Raw genomic sequence first — 23,460 nt, 5'->3', positions numbered from 1 at the left:
TTTTTTATTTTGTGTTTCCATATGATTTTTTGATTTTTTTGATTTTTTTATAAAGCTGTCATTGTGATTTTGTTATGGTTTACATTGAATCTGTAAATTACTTTGGGCAACAATTTTAATAATATTAATTCTAATGTATGAGAACAGGATATTCTTACAAAGATAAAACCTTTTCTTCATTTTAGTGTAGTGCCTTCTGATATTTATATATGTATATGAATATATAAATTCTACCCTTAATATTATTCATATATAAATATGCAATATCAGAATGTGCTACACTAAAATTAAGAGTAAATATATAGTTTTTCCTCTATCATTTACATTTCCAGGAAGAATAATAATGTTTTGTGTACTGAATTTTACAATGAGAGGTTATTTTATATCATTAAATATAATTTGAAAACTGATTTATTTATTTAATCTGTTTCTCATTGTGGCCCATTTATATAGTGTCACTTTATTGAATAATGCAAATATTTCTTTGGGTAAATATCATTCTTTCCAAAATTTTGAACATATGCCTGAATATGTTCTTCTTATTTGTTTCTAAGAGAAAAACAAAACAACAACAACAAAATAATAACTCACCTACAGATACATGGCAAAAGACTTGATAGAATTATGGTAAAAAAATTAAATTACTAAGCCAGGCACTATGGCACATGCCTGTAATCCCAGCAGCTCAGAAAGCTGAGGCAAGAGGATCACAGGTTCAAAGCCACCCTCAGCAACAGTTAGGCCCTAAGCAACTCAGTGAAACCTGGTCTCAAAATAAAATACTAAAAAGGGCTTGGGACTTGGCTCAGTGGTTTGAGTGCCCCTGAGTTCTATCCCTAATACCCACCCCCCCAAAAAAAAGCAAACTTTTAATTACTATATTATTGACTGAATTGTATGACCACAAAATTCGTATTTTGAAGCCTTAAACCTCAATGGGACTTTATTGGGAGAATGGGTCTATAGGAAGGTAATTATGTTTAAATGAAATCATAAAGGTAGTACCCTAATTTCACAAGACTGCTGTCCTTATAAGAATAATATCAGATATGCACATGCAGAGAAAAATGGCCATGTGAAGACACAGTAGGGAGGTCATTTGTAAGATAGGGGAGACATGTCAGAAGAAACCAATCCTGCTGTTACCTTGATTTCAGACTTCTATTCTCCAGAACTATAAAAAATAAATGTTGAATGTTTAAGCCACACACTCAGTGGTATTCTGTTTTTAATGGAAGACTGAGCAAGCTAAAAAGAAAAAAAAACACTTTCATGGGATGAAATTACCTTTACGTATATATTTGGCTTTTTATTTTAATTTTTAAAAATATACACATTTATTTAATTTGCATATTTCTTGACTACTACTGAATTTAAGTACTTGAAAATAAAACATTTACATTGATTTTTTAATTTAAATTGACTGTAGCTAGCTATTCTTTGTTCATTATGTTAGAGAGTTTTTCTTAAAGATTTACATATCTCTGTAACATCAGAATATTAACACTTGCAAACATATTTTTACCAATTTTTTTCTGGTTTGTTAATTTTATCTGTAGCTATATCCAAATAAGTTTTCAAAGTATTTAACTATTTCAATGTTCTTTATGATACACACACACACACACACACAAAATGTAGTAGGAAATCCAATGCTTTAATGCTTAAATATTATGACTTCTTTAGATTAATGCACTAAATGTTATTCATCTCAAAATCCCTCAAAAATAATTTCATTTTATATATAAAACTTTTTAATCCTGATGAAATTTATTTATGGTTTTGTTAACCAAAAGAGGAATATAATGTTTCTACTATAATTATCAAGTAATCCTCATTCTCTGGATTAGATATGACTACACTTATCATTCACAAACTGGAACAGGTGCTGTGCTTTGTTTTTAAGTTATTTACTTTTGTTGATATTTTAACTATCAATGTGTTTTACCACTTCATATCTTCTTCCTCCTTATTATTCAGCCATTTCAAATTGATGTTTCCTATTCTTGTCAATTAATTCTTAAGTTTTAAAGTAAATTTTAATTGAATTCTGGTTAAATTTTTGAGTACTTTGACCCACTGGGGAAAATGAAATGAAAATAGAAAGGAAAACTATTTTAAAACACAAAGGAATGGCCACATGCCTCCAATATAAACTAAGGAAATAACCTGCTGAGTAGAAGTGAAAGAGAAACCCAAATGAAGCTGTGTACTGAAAGCCAACCTATAATCAAGTAAACTACAGAAATTAAAAAGTTAGTAAGAAGATAATGAATGGCTACACAGTCCTTTGATCATGATTGTGTAATCCTGAACATGATTTAGAAATGAATATAAGCTATCAAAAAGCTAGAGGTTATCCCTGTAGGAGTTACCCCAGGGAGAGAAGAGGATTTTTGAAAAAATTTTCTCTGTGGTCTCAAATACATTTAAAACAACAAGTCAGACTCTTCTGGCTTCTTGTAACATAATGCCCCTGGCTTTTAATTTGGATTGTATTAACTTTATAAATCAGTTGAAAGAGACTTGATGTTCTTATACAATTGAGTTAAATCCAAGAACAAAATAGTCTCTCCATTTACTTGTCCTCTCAGGTTTTGCAGTGGCATAAAATGAGGTTGAGAGGCAACTGAAAACCACAAGTTTGGGTTTTATTTAAAAAAAAAAAGTGTTATGAGCAGTTATTGAAGGGATTTGAGTAGATGAGGATATAATTGTACTTTTAAGAACTTCAATCTAGCATCTGTGTGGAAAATGGATTAGGAGTGGGGCTTATATAAAAAGGAAGAGCTTTAAGCAAGTTTAAAATTTATCTGGTCAAAACAAGGCTCTGTGAACTGGGTAGACTCTAACAACAGAACTGTTCAAAGAACTTTTTCCTACTGCATGGTCAGGCAGCATTTATAGACAGAAAACAGAATTAGAGTAAAAAGCCAACTTAATGGTTAGAGCTTGACCATTTTGTCTTATATAAATTATCTGGTTGCCTAAAATTAACTAAAATTCAGTCACTGTAACTGACCAAAACTCAACTATTTGTTATTTGAGCATACTCCAAAGTTAATTGGGTTTACTTAGCATGAATGATTCCATACTGGTTTGGTCTCTTGGGCCCAATACACACGCCTAGTCCAAATCAATGGCCTCCTACAAATTTGTTTAACAGGATAGTATTTTGTGGATTAGGAGCAAGAAGACCAGTTCGTGGTTCAGATGAGAAATTAGGAAGACATTAATAGTTTTTATTCATTCAACAACTATTTATTAAGTAGCTCTCATGTGTCCAGAATTATTTTAGGCATTGTGAATGCAAGGGGAAACATGACAGATATAAAACTACTGATCTAATGAAGTGTATATTCTTATAGGAATTATAAAAAAAAATAAACAAATATCAAGCAAGAAAAAGAGGTAAGAGTTGGTATCATCAGCTTATAATGGGTGGTGTAATTTTCAATTGAGTGAACACTTCCAAGGAGGATATATTTGACTAGAGACCTCTGTGAGTTGAGGGAACAAATCATATGCTTTAAGGAAGAATTAAAACAACAATACAAAGGCACTGAGGCCAGAGATTTTCATTTTACAAATAAATGACAAATTGGTTATGGGTGGCAGTATGAAAACATTTGACCTCAAAATCTGTAGATGCTATGAAATTTACACAGAAAATAGAAAAGCCTTTCATTTTGCTAATCTATATTTATCATGTTTAGATCATCTTATTAAATTTACTTTTATTAATTAATTATTTTACAGATATTATGTTTGCCTCCTTAAAAATCTATATAACTTGTCACTTAGATTGCCATTCTCTATTTTAAATGAATATCAAATTCTCAGCAACAATTTTTTAAATTATTTATTGGCATATTATAATTTACACATAGTAGTGAGATACTTTGTTACATATTTGTGCATGCACACAATAAAACAACATAATTTGGTCAATTTCATTCCTCAGTACTTCCCCTTTCCATCTCCTCCCTCCTCCTGGTTCCCATTCTCCACTCTACTAGCCTCCCTTCTATTTTCATGAGATTCTACCACACCCCCTTTTTCTTTTTGATCTGTAGCTTCCACATATGAGAGAAAACATATATACATCATTTTCTTTATCCATGCATCTGTTGATGGACAACTAGGCTAGTTCCTTAGTTTGGCTGTTGTGAATTGTGCTACTACAAACATGAGTATGCATTTATCACTATGGTATGCTGACCATATGGCTTATTTATCTTGTTGTCTTTAGCACCCAGGTAACCACTAATGAAAACATGAAAAGGTCCAAAATAAAAAAACTGTAATTCATGAATGCTGTACCAACCTAAGACATATATATATATATATATATATATATATATATATATATGTCTTATATATATATATAAGACATATATATACATATGTCATATATATATATATATATATATATATATATTGTTTAGAATAAACAATAAGGAGTGGTATAGCTAGGTTTTACGGTGGTTCCATGCCTAGTCTTTTGAGGAACCTCCATACAGATTTTCACAGTGGTTGAGTACAATCAGTGGTTATTGATTTACAATCCCACCAAGAGTATTTAAGTGTTCCTTTTCCAAGCATCCTTTCTAGAATTTATTATTATTTATATTCTTTATGATTGCCATTCTAATTAGGATGAAATAAAATATCAGTGTAGTTTTAATTTGCATCTCCCTGATTGCTAAAAATGCTAGTTTTTATCACAAATTTTTGGCTGTTTGTATTTCTTCTTTTGAGAAGTATTTGTGTAGCTCATTTGCCCATATATTGATTGGGTTATTTATTCTGTTATTAATAGTTTTTTTGATTCTTTATATATTCTGGATATTAATCCTCTATCAGAAGATTCAGCGGCCTCTCTCATTCTATATGTGATCTTCATACTCGTTTTCTTTGCTGTGTAGAAACTTTTTAATCTGATGCCATCATGCTTATTGATTCTTGGTGTTATTTCTTGAGCTTCAGGATTCTTATTAAGGAAGTCAGTGCCTGCATCTATATGTTGAAGTTTTAGCCCTACATTTTCTTGTAGCAGTTCCAAATTTTCTAGTCTAATTCCTATGTCTATTGTCTACTTTGAATTGACTTTTGTTCAGGGTGAGAGACAGGGATCCAGTTTCATTCTTTTACATAATTTTTGTAAAAATTATAGCCATGGTGGTACATGACCGTAATCCCAGCGACTCAGAAGACTAAGGCATGAGGATTGAAAATTTGATACTAGCCTGGGCAACTTATTGAGATCCTGTGTCAAAATAAAAATAGAATGTGCTGGGAATGCTCAGTGGTAGAGCACCCCTGGGTTCAATCCCTAGTACCGCAAAGATTATGTAAAAGAATAAAACTGTTTTCCTCAGTTGTCACATTTTGAAAAAGGTTTTCAATACCACTTAATTAAATTTTATGGTGCCAATTTCATTTTAACTATCTCTAATGTGGTTTAATCTGGTATTACAATTTCAATTTTATCAAGATTCTTGTATTGCCCAATTCCATTTCCATTTCAGTGTACTGTCTTTTTATCTGATGCTTACTTGTCTCCACAGCCTTTTCTCTTTTGTGTTCCTGTGCACGAAGGCCATGTCTTCTTGCATCATGTTAATAATATCAATCTTTACAATCTTTACAATATTTGCTTACAAATATTTCACAAAATATAGGCTGTTGAGTTTTTGTCTCAACTTATATGTCTTAGGTTGGTACAGTCTTCATGAATTACAGTTTTTTATTTTGGACCTTTTCATGTTTTCATTGGTGGTTACCTGGGTGCTAAAGACATAAAGATAAATAAGACAGATCATCTGTTACCAAAATGCTAAATGTGAAAGCATGATTTCAATTCACTGTAAAAGGGGGCCCTTGTAGAGAACTGTACAAAATATTTTAGAGGACAATTTGTGCACCTAACTTCCTAGAGAAGCCATAGGGAAAATAACAAAGTTTGGGTCATTTCAAGCAACAGGAACAACATGTGCAAACACTGATCTATCCATGCAGAATAGAGCTAATCTCTGTATAGAGTTTAGAGATTATGGCAGAATTGAGAAGATATGTTGAAAAGACATGGAAAATAACATAATTTTAAGGTAAATGTTAATCTGTTTCAATTCTACCTTATCAGAAATAGTTATGGTCATAATATTAGAGCTGGGGAAGAGAAAAGATTAAGGTGTTTAATAGTGTGTTTTAGAAAAATGGAATAAATGAACAAATAAATGAACATCTTCTAGGAAGAGATAATCCTAGACCCATATCCCTGAAGAAATTTCTATAGATTACAGCATTATCATCTTTGATTGCTCCCCATTCTTGCTCCCTGAAAAATCAAATATGATCCAAATCTTGGAATTCTGTGGCCACTCAAAGCACTGACAGACATCACAGACATTTAGAAGTTCTATGAATGAGAGTTCAACAAAAACCTGCCCAGACGTGACTGTTTTGATGTGAGAACTGACACTTCATACAAAATTAAGTGTACTAAAAGCAAACAGTGGCAAATTTTTAAAAAATAGATTTCAAGGAAAGTGTCAGTGCCAGATGGCCTTTATCATGATGTTGTATAGAACCAGCTGGACTCCTAACAGAAAGGGGCAACATCTTATTACCAATAGCTACTTAGGCACTAGCTTGGGTGATTTCTGACTGCTGATCCTTTAAAAAAAAATAAACCAGGACTGAATCTGAGAATTTACATTATGCATCTAACTTGATATCTGTAAGAGAAGATAAGGAAAATCTCTAAAGAACATCTTGCTAAATATAACTTTCAGGACCTGATGGTAACTTTTCTGAGAGGGTAAATCATGACTAACACAAAAGAGCTCTTGAAACGAAGTAAAATTATATTTCAAAGCGAATCAGTGAGTAAAATGTCTATAAAGCATTATACAACTCTTGAATATATTTTTTAAAGCTTTCAAATAGATGTGGCAATTATAGTTGTTTCTATCTTTCTCTTGTTATTTATGTGGCAAATCACTTTAAGAGGCAAGGCAGAACATGGATGAGAAAATTAAGTCCCAAAGAAATGATTTTCACAATGTCATACGTTGCTAGAGACAGTTTTCTGTATCATATACCACTTACTCTTTCCTGCATATTTTCCAGGCATCATACTGAGGTACATTCGAGTATATTTTCTCATTGTTAACTCCACCACACATAGGTAATGAAGACTTGGAATTCAAAGTTGGATTTGTTTAATTTCAGGGTCTCTATTTTTATCCATAATGGTATATGTCTTGTCTAGACAAGCTAGTATTATTACTTCTGTTATACATTCCCATATGTTACCACTGATTGATTTTAGTTATTTAATTATGACTAATAAAGCAATTAACTATGTTTACACACTCAATCCCCCAAATTCACATATAGAACATATAAAATAACACAAATAATATACTGGAAAAGAATAAACCATTCCCCTTTCCTGACTGTAAAACAGTTCTGCCAACAAGAGAGTTTCTATCTTGCTTTTGAAGATGTAGATTATAGGTAGATTATGCCACATGGCAGAAATACCCATGTAGTTACCTAAGTGACCTAACTGGAGGGAAAGTGTAACTAGTTTATCAAATGGGCAGAACATGATTTTTCCTGTCTGTCAAAACATTATAGGTAGATCCCATTGTTTTCTATTGTTTCGGATTATAACAACAATTTAATTTTATGGAATTCAAACAAAAGTAAATAAGATTTTAGCCTCCCTTAAGGACCTAATGTCTCTTACATGAATTTGCTACTTCCTTGGCCTGATTTTGCCCATTACTACCTCTTCTGTAATGTAATTAGAGGGATCTTTCAAAAGTACAAATCTTATCCTATCACCCTACCTCAAAAACTTTCAATGATTCCTTATATTATTCAGGACCTAATCTAGGATCCATGTTTTATTTACACAGCATTGAAAGTCACCCTCAAGCCCATCTCAAGTCCATTGAAAGTGGCTTAAACACACTTGTGACATAATGTAATTTAATGTGTTGCCTGGGCAATCATATTGGTCTAACCTGGACTCAATTATATGACTACATTCAGCTGTGTAGACTCAACTGGGAAGACCGGACCACTTGATCTTATTCCTTGTGGTCCTTCATCCTTAAGGAAGTTACACTCAGAACTGGGTCAGATCCAGTGCCACTGAGACCTGTTTGACTGTGAAAGATAATTAAAAGAGAAAATGTATGATCATATAGGCATTGACTATGAAGCAAGATAGTGGTTCTTAAACAATTTGAGTATGCTTCAGAATCACCAGGAGTGCTTGAGTAAGGGAAAGATGGCTGAACCACATCTCTAGAGCTTGTTATTCGGTGAGTTTGGAGTGGAGTCAAGAATTTGCAAGTCTAAGAAGTCCCCAGGTAAGTCTGATTCTACTGGTTTGGTGATAACACTTTCTTAACCTCTGAAGCTGGAAAAATGATAGGTTCCTAAAGAATTGTAGCAGAAATACTTAATTTTGGCACTCATTGTACCAGCTCAACCAAGGACTTTAAATCTAACTTTTGTGACCCTTTCCCACTCTAAGTTATTTATATGCCTTCAACACCAGTCCTGATATCTAGTAGTAGGTCAGGATTTATTTGTTGAATGGAGCAACATTTTATACCTACAATGATGAGAATTCCATAATAAAGAGTGCCTCAAATGTAAGAAGGGGAATAATGCTATTAGCAGAAGGAAATGATTCCTGCATATATGCATGTGTGTATATGTGTGTGTGTGTACACACTCATTTAGGCAGCTCAGGAGAACTAGATTACATAGGAGCTTCAAGACACCTTATATTGATTGTTAATATTAAGTACTTTGAATATTGCCACTCTGCTAATACACAGGGAAGCGAGTAGCTTGCCTAAGAGATTACTTATTATGCATTGGAAGCTGCCTGTGTGAACAAATCCAGGGCATTTAAGCCATTTTTGTCACTGTGGAAACTGGTTAGAGCATATGTTTGCTTCTTCCTTTGCCTAAGCTCATTGCATTATAGCAGTGGAGTATGTCATTCTCTTGTTAGTTTGTTGAACTCATTCTGTCAGGAAAGGTCAGAAAGCAAACTAGTTTCAAATGTCAATAGGTGTTCCAAGTATTTCATTTCTGCACAAATTTTCCCCCAATCTTAACTACCAAATACCAAACTTTGCAAAAACTCAATTTTTATCAGTGGCTCAGGCAGAGTCAGTCCTCTGGACTCTTGCGCTCATATTGATCAAAAATTGGTAGATCAAACTATGGAAGAATTAAAGCTCTTTGGAAGAACAACAACTGCACATCATGTACATAATAACTGGTGTCATTGTGGGTGTGCACAGATAGTTAGGGTTTATTGTATTTCAAAATGAACCTTTTCTAAACACCAGGAATAATTTTTAAACATCCAGAAACTCCCTTTTCCTGTAATTTCAAGCTTCAAATTCAAATAATTCTCTCTTTAATATTCACACCCACACCAATGCATGCTAGATAAGGAAATGCATAATATTTGTCCATTTTCCCTGGAAAAAACTCTCTCTTTTAATTAATCTTTATTTTCCTCTGTAAAATTTCACATACAAACACACACTCATTACTAGTTTTTATTAATTGTCAACTCTATTTCTGTCATCCTTGAATTAAAGAAAACATATTTTCTAATAAAATGGGTTTGAAGATAAAATAAATTATATATTTTTATGTCATTTTCCTGTCATTCATTTACAATATACTAAAATATAAAATGCTTTTCTCATTTTAATTTTATTTAAGAGAGTTGATATTCTTCTTTCATTATTAGTATTCTGGCCAAATAATTTCTTTCAGCTGTCATTTTAAAAATGCATAAGGCTAAATTAAAAGTTGCAAAGACTTTGGGGATGATAATTAGGTAATCATCTATGTGAGATGTGATTAAAAACTTTAATCATAACATATTTCCATCAACATTTTTGCTAAATATATTATGAAAAACATTCTAGTACTACAATCTGTGATATTCACCTTTGTTACATTATTGCCTACAATTAAAATTCCACAAATAAATTATGTAGCTAGATAGTATGTATGGCAAATAAATAATTCTTTTTAAATACCATTGTTAAAGACGAACTAGTTGAGAGACATGGAATCTTGATAATACCAAGTTGCAAATTTGTGTGACCAGGAGGAAACTGATTCAATACCCAAATGGTTACCAAGCACTTTCCTGTTTTGTTTTTCGTTTTAATAAAAATAAGTCCTATTTTGTTACCTGTGTTAGATACTTCCATATTTCGTAATACTTTACCAAATTATATTATGTCTTCACTAAAAGAATAAAAGGAAAATCCAATTAATGAAAGACCTGTCCTAAGGCCAATACATACTTCTGAACAGCATAAGTAGCTTGCTAAATATACTTCCCTGATAGAAAAGTAATGGCAGTGGTATAGGGAAAAGAGCCTGGATTTCAGTATCAGGAAGCCCAGAGTGGGGTTCTTTGTTCTTACACACACATACATGAGTATAATGGTTTGGATATGAGGTGTCCCCCAAACGCTCACACATGAGACAATGCAATAAGGTTTGGAGGATAAATTAATGGGTTAAAGCCTTAAACTAATCAGTAAATCAATCCTTGATAGGATTAACTGAGTGGTGACTGGAGATAGGTGGGGTGTGGCTGGAGGAAGTATTCATTGGGGGTGTGGCTATGGAGTATATATTTCTATCTGAAGAGTGGAGTCTCTCTGTGCTCTCTGATCATCATGTGAGCTGCTTCCCTCCACCACACTCTTCCACCATGATATTGAGCCTTACTTTAAGCCTGGAGGAAGGAGCCTGCTTTCTGTGGATTGAGACCTCTGAAACCATGAGCACCTAAATAAACCTTTCCTCCTTGATAGTTATTCTGGCTGGATCTTTAAGTCCCAGCAACAAAAAAAAGCTGACTAAAATAATGAGTGTGTGATATTAGGTTTCGGAGGTTCTGATCCTTCATCTATAAAACAGGAATAGCAATGGCTTTGCCGCAGGCATATTACAAAAATTAGACATTACTTGGGGCATAGAAACACAAAATGATTGTAAACTATCATCATTATTATTGATTTAGGAAATCATATTTTCTCTGAGCTTAATCATTGTTATGGTTTGGATCTGGGATGTCCTGCAAGGTCCCTTGTGTCCCCAGTGCTACAATAATGTTCAAACATAGGGTTTTTTTTTTTTTCTTTTGAAAGTGATTGGATTGTGAGAGCTCTTATCTCATCAGTGGATTAATAGTTTGATGGTACTATTGGGACGGGGTGTGTCCTTGGGGACTATATATTATCCCTGGCCTCTTCCTATTTCTCTCTGCTTCCTGGTGACCATGAGGTGAGCAGCTCACCGTGTCTTTCTACCATGATGATCTGCCTCACTACAAGCCCAAAACAATGGTACCAAGTGACCTTTTTACAACTAAGTATAAATGAGAAGAAGGTTGTGACAGTAAAAGCTAATTTATTTATTTGGGAGGAGATCATTGAGAAATTCCCAGAGATGAAATTTGTATTGACTCTCAGATGATAAGGGAAATTGGCTAAAAAAAATAAATAGTATAAAAAGCTTTATGATTGGATAACAATGGAAATCTAATTAAGCTTTCCATGGTCAGGGAAGGCTTCCTGGACAGAATCAAATGTAAACCTTATATTGTTTGTAATTGCTAACATCTGCTAGATATATAGCATATACTAGACTCTAATTTAAATGCTTTGAATATATTATTGTTTTTTAATCCTAAACCAGAATAAGTATTACTTTATTATCTCCATTCACTGGGGAACTGAGAAGTTAACTAATTTGCCTGAAATATGATGCTAGTTAATGGGGGAAACCATCAGAATTCCAACCTAGGTACCAAGATCCCCAAACTTAGTGGCTCATGCAATAGCTCTAGTAGTAGAATGAAACAAAAAGGTGACTTGATGAATTTATAGCTTCCCTTGTTGTCTCCACATGCTGTCCCTTCTTCCTGGAATGCTCCTTCCTTCCCCTTGTAATCTTTTTATTTATTACTTGTACTTTAAATCTCATCTGGTCATTGAAACTTTGAGAGTGCATGATATGAACTCATGAGAATGCAAAGAGTGATGAGATTTAGGGTAAGAAAATTCTAGTATTTGGGTTCTGGGAAAGAAAGAGAAACCAGCTAAAGAGCCTGAAATGTATTAACCTAAGAGGTTCGAGGAAAATCAAAACAGTATGATATCATTCATGGAAACCACTGGAAAAGGGCATATAAGTTAGGAGGGATTTGTAAGCATTGTGCAGAGCTGCTTAAAGTCCAAGTTAAGTAAAGACTACATAGATCATCTAATGAAATTGGAAGTTATTACTCTCCTCAAGAGCAGCTTCAGTGGTATAATGGGGATGGAAGAGATAGTAAGGTAAGTTAAAGAATGATTTGAAGTTGAAGAGATAAAAGCAACTTCATAAAATATTTCTATATATATAGTATTTGCTATAGCTGGGCTCCATACTTGCCCCTCAATTTTCATGATTTTCCTGGTTCCTTTCACAAACCAGTTTCCATGTAAACATTACAATTGGCTTGCCTAGATTAAAAATTATGAGGAGTTGATCTCAGCAAAAGGGAAGAATAGGATTCCTCCAATTTTTATTTCCCAATGGCAACAATAATTTGTTGTCTGTCCACAGATGCAAGTGCCTTTGGAGGGAGTTTAAAGACCCTGAACTCCTGGCACTATGTGGACTTGGGCTCAGCCTTTTTTGGCATCAGTACTATTAAGAACATCAACTGACAGGGGGAACTAGGAAATGTCACACCAACCCATTGCTAAGGTTACAGGACTAGTGATCTTGATTAGACTACAAACCCTGAAGTACCATTGAGGCCTATCTCTAGCCCACTCATCTGTACTCTGGGGACATAACTGCTCACACAAGAACACAGTAGGAATTTGGGCCACTCATAGCCACAGAGGCAGGCCTACAGACCTCAGTCTAGGCTGAGAACACTTGAAGTAGCCCAGTGACTCTGGGCCAGCCTGTCTCAGCTGTGGTATGGTGCTACTATTGCCTACTTAGGTACCTATCCAGTGACCAAGCAGGAGTCTTTCCATGGAAACAATGGGAATGCTATTTGTGGTATAACCTGCTAAGATGTATGTCATCAGCAGACTCAACTGTAGACCCTAAAACAGACCCTTAAACCAGTACCAGTCCTACAGACCAAGGTCCTGCATCAGTCTGCTCCAGAGCACCTGAGAATAACTGCTGAATTTGCTCATGAATACAGTCATCTTGCCTTAGACCTTTCTTTGTTGGAAGGCCTTTATTATTGATTTCATGTTCTTATTATTTGTTTCTTCAGATTTTCTATCTCTTCTGATTCAATCTTTGGAGATTGTTTATTTTCAGGAATTTATCCATTTTTTTCTATGTTATCCCATTTGTTGGTATATACTTGTTCATAGTAGTCTCTTATGCCTCTCCATATTACTGTGGTCTCAGTTTCAATATTTACTCTTTCATTTATGATATATTTTTCTTTTTGGTAAGGGGGATTGAACCCAGGGGCACTGAAACACTGATCCACATCCCTAGGCCTTTTTATTTTTTTTATTTTAAGACAGGGTATCACTAACTTGCTTAGGGCCTTTCTAAGTTGCTAAGGCTGGCTTTGAACTTGTGATCCTCCTGACTCAGCCTCCTAAGTAGCTGGGAATACAGGACTGTGCCACTGCACCCAGCTCAGTTATGATTATCTTAAGTCCTCTATCTTATTTCATGTTTAGGCTATCTAAGTTTCAATGTTGTTTAACATTTCTAAAAACAATCTTGTACTTTTTAAAAAATCTTTTCAATTGTCTTTCTCATCTTTATTCATTTATCCCTGCCCTAATCTTTATTATTTCCTTGCATCTGCTAATTTTGGGCATACTTTATTCTTCTTTGATTCCCTGAAATATAAAGTTATCATACTTGCTTGAGATCTTTCATTTTTAGTAATCAGCACATTGATCCCTATAAACTTCCCTTTTTGAATTGCTTTTGCTGCATCCCATCTTTTCATGTTTAATTTTCATTTTTGTTTTGTCAAGATACTTCTTTAAACGTTTTTTATTTTCTATCTTCTTTGACCCATTTGAGTGATTTATACCTCATATTTGTGAATTTTCCAATTTTCTCCTGTTGATTTTTAGGTTCATATCATTGCAGTTGGAAAAGACACTTGATATGACATTGAACTTGTAAAATTTGTTAAGATTTGCTTTGTGTAGTAACATACAGTCTATCCTCAAAAATTCCCTGTTGTGAACTTGAAAAATATGCATTCTGGTGCTGGTGGTAAAATGTTTTGAGTGTGTTTGTAAGGTCCATTTGTTCAAAACTGCTATGTCTTTTTTCCTTTTCTTGCTGGATGATCTATCTATTATTGAATGTTCATATTGAAATCCCCTACTATTATTAGATTGTTGTCTATCTCTCCTATTGGTGGAGTTAATAATTTCTTTATATATTTAGGTGTCACAATGTTCGGTTCATGCATATAAACACACATACACACACAACTTTTATTTCCCCTTGATGAATTGACCTATTTATCATTGTATAGTGACCTTATGTGTTTCTTGTGATAGATTTTGCATGAGTATCTATTTTTTCAATATAAGTATATCTCCTTGCTCTCTTTTAATTATCATTTGAATGGAATATCTTTTTTCATTCCTTATTTCAATCTATGTATATCCCTAAAGTCAAAGTGAGTTTTCTGTAGCCAAAACATTCTATCTTGGTTTCGCTGTTACTGTTGTTTATCCATTCAGTTACTCTGTCTTTAACTGGAACATTGAATCTATTTACATTTAAAATAACCAATAGTAAGGACTTACTATTGTCATTTTTGTAACTCTTTTCTGGTTTTCTCATTCCTTTATTCCGTTTTCCTCTCTCGCTGTCTTAGTTTTTGTTATGTTGATTTTTTTGTAGTGGTATACTACAACTACTTCCTCTTTATCTTTTCTAGAGGTGTTGGGTAGTTACCATGAGGCTTACTTAGGACATTTAAAGAAGAATTGATGATAATCCCTCTGAAACTCTTGCAAAAAATGTAAAAGGAAGAATTATTCCTGAGAATAAACCAAAATAGTTTTATTAATAAGAATTAACCTGATACCAATGTCATAAAAGGACACTTCAAGAAAATAATACTATAGACCAATATGTTTGATGAATAAAGATGCAAAAATACTCAATGAAATACTAGCAAACTGAAGATTATACCCGCTTTATATAATACACCATGATCAAGTAGAATTTATCCCCAGGACACAAAGATGATAACAACATATGAAAATCATTAAATGCAATGCTTCTAATAAATAGAATGAAGGGGAAATCTCATGATCATCTCAATAGATGCAGGGGAAAAAAGCATTTGTCAAAATTCAATATCCTTTCATGATAGAAGCTCTCAATAAATTCATGAAATGTTTTTCAATATATTGAATGGTATGTGTGACATACCCATGGATTAAGTACTTTCTCTAAGTAAAGGAACAACAAAAAAATTCCCATCTTCCCCAATTTTATTTCAGTACTCAAAATCTTAACCACTCTATAAGGTAAGGAAAATAAATAAAATGCATTAAAATCAAAGTGAAATATAAAATTGGTATGTGTGGACAGTTGGTATGATTTTATGTAGACAAAACATAAAGACCCTACAAAAATTTGTCATAATAAAGGAATTTTTTTTGTACTATAGATTGAATCCAGGAATACTCAACTACTGATCCATATCCCCAGCCCTTTTTCATACTTTATTTTGAGACGGGGTCTCTCTAAGTTGCTTAGGGCTTCACTAAGCCAGGTGAGGCTGGCTTTGAACTCACAGTCTTCCTGCCTCAGCCTCGTGATCCACTAGGATTACAGGCGTGCATCATCACACCTGGTAGAATAAAAGAATTTAGTGAGGTAATAGAATACAAAGTCAACATTCAAAAAAAATCCAATGTATATTTGTATATTCATGATTAACCACCTGAAAAAATACAGAAACAACCAAATTGTCCATCAATATATTAATGAATAAAAATTGTAGTATATATGTACAATGGACAACTATATTGCTATAAAAATAAAATTCTGTCATTTGAGACAACATGGATGGAACTGGAAAATATTCCACTAAGTGAAATAATTCAGGCACAGAAAAAAAAATACTGTATGATTTCACTTAGACTTGGACTCTAAAGAAGTCAAACAGTATAAGTCTAATGTTTCCCCTCAACCTTTCATGGCATAGGTAGGTAGAATGCACATTTTTTTTTTATTTGGGTGGTGGGTAGAGAGAATGCAGATGTAGTAGAGTGGCTATTTTATCAAAATTTTCAGTCTTGCTAGGTTACCACTTTCCTAGTCCTTTTCTTTGTCTTTGTCTTCATCTTCATCATCGTTGTCCTCCTCCTCATCATCTTTTTTTTTGTCCGTTTGTTTGTTTGTTTCCTCCTATCTATTGGGCTTTCCACATTGCTGGCTTTTTTAGCATAAGTGTGAAATGTATGTTGCATAGGAATAAAGGAAGGAAGAAAGAGAGAAAGGAAAAAGAGAGAGAGAAAGAAAGGAGGGAGGGGAAGGAAAGAGAAAGAAAGAAAAAAGAAAGAAGAAAAAGGAAGAAGGAAAAAAGGATCAATCCTGAGCTTTCTAGACAGTCTAATTATTTTCAGCTTTCAAAGTATTCTTATGTTTGTTTTGTATAAAATATCCAGGGTTTTTAGTTGTTTAGCAGTAGAAATAGACAAAACTATATTTATTCCATCTTCCAGAAGAGGAAGTTACCTTCAAGTACTCAGAACCATTTAATTTTGACAGCTACTTCAAGTTAACAATTTACAAGACAACTGTTTAAATGAGAAAACAGAACCAGAGTGATTAAGTTAGTTTCAATAGTTGATCCACTGACATTTACATTGTTTTGTCAAAATACCTACCTATCATTCTTGTATTTTACTATTCTAACTTCTACAATCAATTTTACTTTCCCTCAGTTTTTTTAGAGAATACTGTATATTCAATTTCTTGGTATCCCTCACACATTGCTTTGCAGACTTATTCATATATTAAGTTTATTTAATAAATGCTTCATATTTATTAGGGGTTAATTTTATTAATCACTTTGTTTGGCTACTGCTCAGTCTTTCTCATATTTTTACAGCTGTACAAAGCCTGTGGTGTAGGATGTTACACATATTACCCATGAAACCCCGTAGGGGAAAGCACTGCCTATTTAAAAGCTGGCTGTGTATACAATTCAGAGTACGTTTGAAATTGTAGAATTGCAAATCAGAACTGACCTGAAATAGTTTTTTGGAAATAAAGATCTGCAAGGCTGTTTTTGGTTCACAGTCACTAGATTCAGCTTCACCCATCACCTTGAAGTCAGTCCTCCAACAATCACAGGCACTAATAGCATTTTCTTCCTTTCATTGATTTTTCAAACTGAATGCAGAGCCTTCTTCTGAATGGCATATGCTATTGTACCTTACTGCAAGTCTTTCTAGCCCCCTCTATTACCTTGTGATACGCTGCTCAAATCCCTAATTACCCTCTAGATACTGCTATGACAGCTAATAAAAGGATTTTGCTAGCTCACACTGTCAGTGTCTACATGTGTTCAATGCATCCTCCACATGTTGTTTCTGGTATTGGCCCCTTTCATTTTTCTCTGTTGTACTTTACTAGTGTTTTAGTTGAACTTATTTCAGAATAGGAATTCACTAGTGAGACACATTAACATTATTTACATCCTAAAATTGTTTATTGGATGTTCACAGGTACACCACAATTCAAGTTGAACAAGGTGTTCTCTATTTTATTAAACCATACTAAGCAGCGGGGGTTAGTGTTTTTGTAAGTAACAAGGAACAAAATCCATAGAGTTGACAATGGGAAAGCAGGTTAATGTAATAATATCCTAATAGGTGGTCCTGTGGGTTGCCAAATATCAACATCTTGAATATATTGTTATCTTGGGCTGAAGGGCCAGTTAAGGGATTCTCAAAAATACATACTGTTGCTCCAGAGGGTCTTAACTATAATTGCAAGAAATGTTAACTTAAACATCAGTGTGTACAATGGAAAAGTATTATCTATGAGGTGAAACAGATATGTATTCAGTACTCAATCTTCTTAGTTATGGTTATGTAGTTTCAGGTAAGTTACCTAAAATGTCTGAGCTTAAAGTTTTTTGTCCATGCAATATAGATAACAAATACAGAATTTTAAAAAATGTGTGTATGGGGACTAGAGTTTTAGCTCAGTGGTACAGCCTTTGCCTAGCACAGGTGAGGTACTGGGTTTGATCCTCAGCACCACATAAAAATAAATAAATAAAATAAAGGTATAAAAAAATTCAAAATATTAAATGTGTGCTTCGTTTCTGGTAATGAGCGTTTTTCATTTGAAAACTGATGAAAAGTTCAATTACATGAAATAATGGTTGTACCGATATTAAAATATTAACATATAACCTTTGTTGAATGTTTATTATATAATGTGTCAGGCACAGTGAAAAATGCTTTGTGTGGATTATCTTATTTAGATTGTACATATGAGTGAGATCATGTGATATTTGTCTTTCAGTGCCTGGTTTATTTCACTGGTTTATGTTATATTTAACATAATGATCTGAAGTTCCATCCATGTTGTTACAAATGTCAAGATTCCATTCTTTTATATGGTATAATATTCTATTGTGTATATATACCACATTACCTTTATTCAATCATGAGTTTATGGAAATTTAGATTGTCTCAAATTATTTTATTTCACCTTTATCAGAATTCTTTAATATAAATACTATTATTATTCCACTCCCAATTAAAGAAACTGATTGCTCCAGAGGGTCTTAACCATAATTGCAAGAATACTCCAGGAATATGTATGATGGAAGAAGTAATATAGCCAGTAAGTCAGATCCTGTTTTCAAAAATCATGATCGATCTTAGTTTCTAAGAACTTGTTATTCAAATGTATATTGTACTACTTCTCATCAGTCTGAATACATTGCCATTTGTTTTGCCTTAATCAAGATGTGTTCAGCACAGTGTATAAATAAAAGCATTGACAAAAGTTAAGTGTTGCTAAAATCATAGCAGCGGCTTTCCTCAGTTGTTACAAGAGATAAAAACACATTGCAGCTAGGTGCAGTTACACATACCTATAATCTCAGCAGCACTGCAGGCTGAAGCAGAAGCATCATAAGTTCAAAGCCATCTCCGCAACTTAGTGAGGCCTTGAACAATTTAGGGAAAACTTGTCTCTAAATAAAATATTTTATAAAGACTGGGGTTGTGGTTCAGTGGTTAAGTGCCCCTGGGTTCAATGTCTGGTGCCAAAATAAAACAAAACAAACAAACAACTAAACAGGAACATGTAGCATTTTAGAATGAGTTCTGTAGATATGCTAAATAAGTAATTATTTGATGTTTGCTGTTTAGGAATTTTAATCAATGTACTCATGGAAATAGTGCCTGATTCTGGAATATTAGGAAGTTATTATTTATCACATGATGACAGAATAACTACAAGAAAATAAAACAGGGGAATTATATCTTGGAAAATATGACCTTTTGAATTATATCCATATGCTCAAAGCCTTAAGAGTGCTCATCTTCATTCTATCTGTATTCACAAAATCCCAGCTTTGTTCGGCTTCTTTGCTTTCAAACATAATACCTAAGTACTCTAGCAGAGTACTCACTTGTTTGGATCAATGATACTTGCATCTTAGTGATGAAGGCTGTCCTCCCTCAATCATTTCACCAAAGTTGCCATTGAAAGCTAATGCAAGAAAGAATTTGGGCAGAAGCCAAAAATTATATCCTTTACAATACTGTCACTCTTTTTCTTATTTTTTGGGCAGAACATGTTCGTGTTGATAATTCAGAACCATTTAGGCAATATTTGAATTTGCAGTTTGAAATGAAGATTTATTTCAGGGCTTTGTCCAGGGGAGGTGAAAATGTGGGAACTCCTCAGCTAATAGTCCTTCTGTGCTGCATTTTGACTCTCAGACATAACATATATGTATCAGCACAATAATAATTGTTCTACATACTATTCATTTTGGATTATTAATGAGATTAGGGTCAATGAACAAAGAAAACCAATGTACATGTTATACAAACCTTCTTTGAAACTATAGGTTCAATTTCCACTTCTATCTTTTATCAGAACTGTTAAAATTTCTCTGGATGGATAGGGCAAAATTTCTGCTCTTTTAATTTTCTCTTCACACCCCCTAGTGAACATACTAATGACTCCTATAAGTAGCCAACAGGCAGCCACAGAGAAAGAGGGAGCAGATAATCAGAATCACTGGTATTTAGATCATTAAGCATTGACTATGCACTTTCATTTAATCTTTTAATTATCACTCTTACCTCAGAATTTCCCTTGTTATCATTTTTAGTTTTGGTACAACTAAATAATTGTCATGGTAGAATTGTTCTTTATCCCCATTAAGGTCACATCAATGAATGTGATACTGTCTCACTAAACATAGTCTTTTAAATTCTACATTTAAAAGAAGTCAGTATTTTATCTGTCTTTCTTTACCTGTTTTCTTTTCCAGGGAATGTCATAAGATAGTATTCATGCTTTTGATCTTGCTGTCTGGGGATTTGGGGCAAAGGCAACGATGTAAAAATGTGTAATGGGAGGCATAAAATGTTACAGACTGAGAATTTTCAAAAAGGGAAAGATTCATGTTTTCTTTTTCTAAATAGATATATAAATTCACATCTGGGTATTCTTTTACTTTCAGAGTGCAAGATAATTCACATTCTTAAGAGTTCACTATACATTCTGTGACTATGAATTAAACATATGGGATTTTTCTGTATATATTAATCTGGTAATTATTGAGATATAATGTGGTATAGATGTTGTGGGACTACAATTAAAATAGACTATTTATTTCCTGTTCAAAATAAGCTCAAAAACTATTGAGGGAGGAAAATATACCTGAAAAAGAAACTGAAAAGTATAAAAATATCACAAGACTAAGTATTATATACACCAATAAAAATCTATACAATTCAGTAGCCTTCTACTTCAAGTATGGCAGAAAGTATCCACTGAAGTTCTGTGCCATTGCAAAATAACTAATTCTATATGAACCTGTCTTTATGAAATATTGTAGTTCTTAGGAAAAGAAGTACTTCTAGGTCTCTTCCCTACCAAAAAATAAATATGAGCTCAATTCAGTATGTGGAAAGTACCAGAAGGAACATTGTGTTGAATAAAAATACTGATGTCAGTATCATAAGGGGAAAGCTAAGCCTTGTGCCATTATCTGAAAGACAGAAATGACCTTAATTATCCCTTAGTATGCTGAGAGCTTCTGACAGATCATGTGATTCAAAATCTGTAGAATCTGTAGGCTTCACACGGAAATAATCATAGATAAGCCTCTGGGGGCAAAACAAAGCTTCCAATTTATTCCAAGGGGTTCTTACAATTTAAGATCTACTTTATATAAACAGGTAATCAAAGATTGCTTAACACCCAAGAAGACAATATATATTACATTATCATAAGAACATTAAGACCAGATTTATACCCAAAAGTATTTACATATTAGAATTATCTAATAGGGTGTATCAAATAAATTTTCTGGAAATATTTAAGAAAATAGATCAAAAAATAAGCAATTAGAGACTCTTAAAAATGAATGTGTTTGAAATGCAATGGAAATTATAGAACCAAAACAAAATGCGTAGAATTTACAGACACAAAACCTGTATATAACTGAGGAGATAAAAGGTGATTCTATGACCATATTAGTTAGGAGACTAGACACAATAGAAGATGAGTTTAATTTATTTGGAAGCTAGTTCTGAGGAAATTTCATAGAATGTGAACCAGAGAGAAAAATTAGAGCATGTAAGATTAATTGATATAGAGTATATGATGTCTAATAAAGAGAAAATAATTGAAAATAGAAAAGTAGAGACTAAATGATACATATTATGAATAATGGCTTAGAGTTTCCCATAACTAATGAGGTAGACAAATCCAAAGAATCGGTACAGCTGGTGTAACTAATTAAAAAACAATATATAACTAAATATTTGTTAGTAAGGTGGAAAAAATAAAAGCCAAAGAAAGGAAGCTAAAATATTATGGATGAGTAAACAGGGAACTAAAGTGTAATGACAGCAAAGCTTTTAACAGTGATAGTATATGACAGAATATACTGGGATATTGTCAAAGTATTGAGAGAAAAATAATTACCAACTAGAAGTATATAAGGTATTTTGTTTATATACTATACTGCTTTCAATGATGTTAGGTGATAGATAGCATTAATCTCCCCAAATATTGGATGATGAATGAATAAATAATTTCTACAAGTCAAAGTTCTAATAGTGGAGGTGAAGATGAACATATCTCTCTCTAGCCCACGCAATTCTGCTTATGAAAACTCCTTCTCATAAATTTGCAGTAGAATTCATTTTGGTTTGAGTAGAGATTTCCACTCCATCTTCACATATTAAACATAAAGGTTATACCTTCTTGCACAACTCTTTAAAATACACTACTATAGGGGCTGGGGTTGTGGCTTAGTTTTAGAGCACTTACCTAGTATGTGTGAGACACTGGATTCAATTCTCACCGCCACATATTAATAAATAAAATGAAGGTTCATTGATAACTAAAAAATATATTTTAAAAAATACACTATTATAGTCAACTTTTTCACTGCTGTTACCAAGTACCTGACAAGAACTATAGGAATAAAATTTTATTCGGGGCTCGTGGTTTCAGAGGTCTCAGTCCATAATTGGCCAAATCTGTTGCTCTAGGCCAAAGGTGAAACATCATGGCAGAAGAGTTTGGTAAAGAAAAGTAGCTTAGTACATGACAAGTAGAAAACAAAGAAAAGGTTCTGCTCACTGGGGACAAAATACACACTCCACAGGAATGCCCCCAAGAGCCAATCTTCTCTATCCATACTGTACTAGCCTGCAATTACCACCCAGTCAATACTTTTGTTATGGTTTACATATGAAGTCTCCCCCAAAAGTTCAGGTGAAATGATTGGGTTATTAGATCCTTAAGATAATCAGTGCATTAATCCACTGATAGGGGTTAACTGAGTGATAGCTGTAGGCAGGCAGGGTTTGGCTGGAGGAGGTGGGTCATTGGGGGTAAGCCTTTGGGGTATATATTTTGTCCTGGTGAATAGAGCCCAATCTCAATCTCTCTGTCTCTCTTTCTCAGTCTCTACCTCTTTCTCTCTCTCTACCTCTCCCGCCCTGCTCCCTTTCTGGATGCTATGTTCCCAACTGCTTTACTGTGCCACAGTCTTCTGCCATGATGTTCTGCCTTATACCAGGCCTTGAGGAATGGAGTTTAATGTCTTTAGACTGAGACCTCTGAAACTGTAAGGCCCAAAAT

Source organism: Marmota monax, unplaced genomic scaffold, assembly GCF_021218885.2.
Source record: "Marmota monax isolate L192 unplaced genomic scaffold, Marmota_monax_Labrador192_F-V1.1 WCK01_AAM20220418_F8-fsc00123, whole genome shotgun sequence".
NCBI classification, from domain to species: Eukaryota; Metazoa; Chordata; class Mammalia; order Rodentia; family Sciuridae; genus Marmota; species Marmota monax.
The sequence above is the reverse complement of the archived record's forward strand: the minus strand, read 5'-3'. Positions refer to the sequence as shown.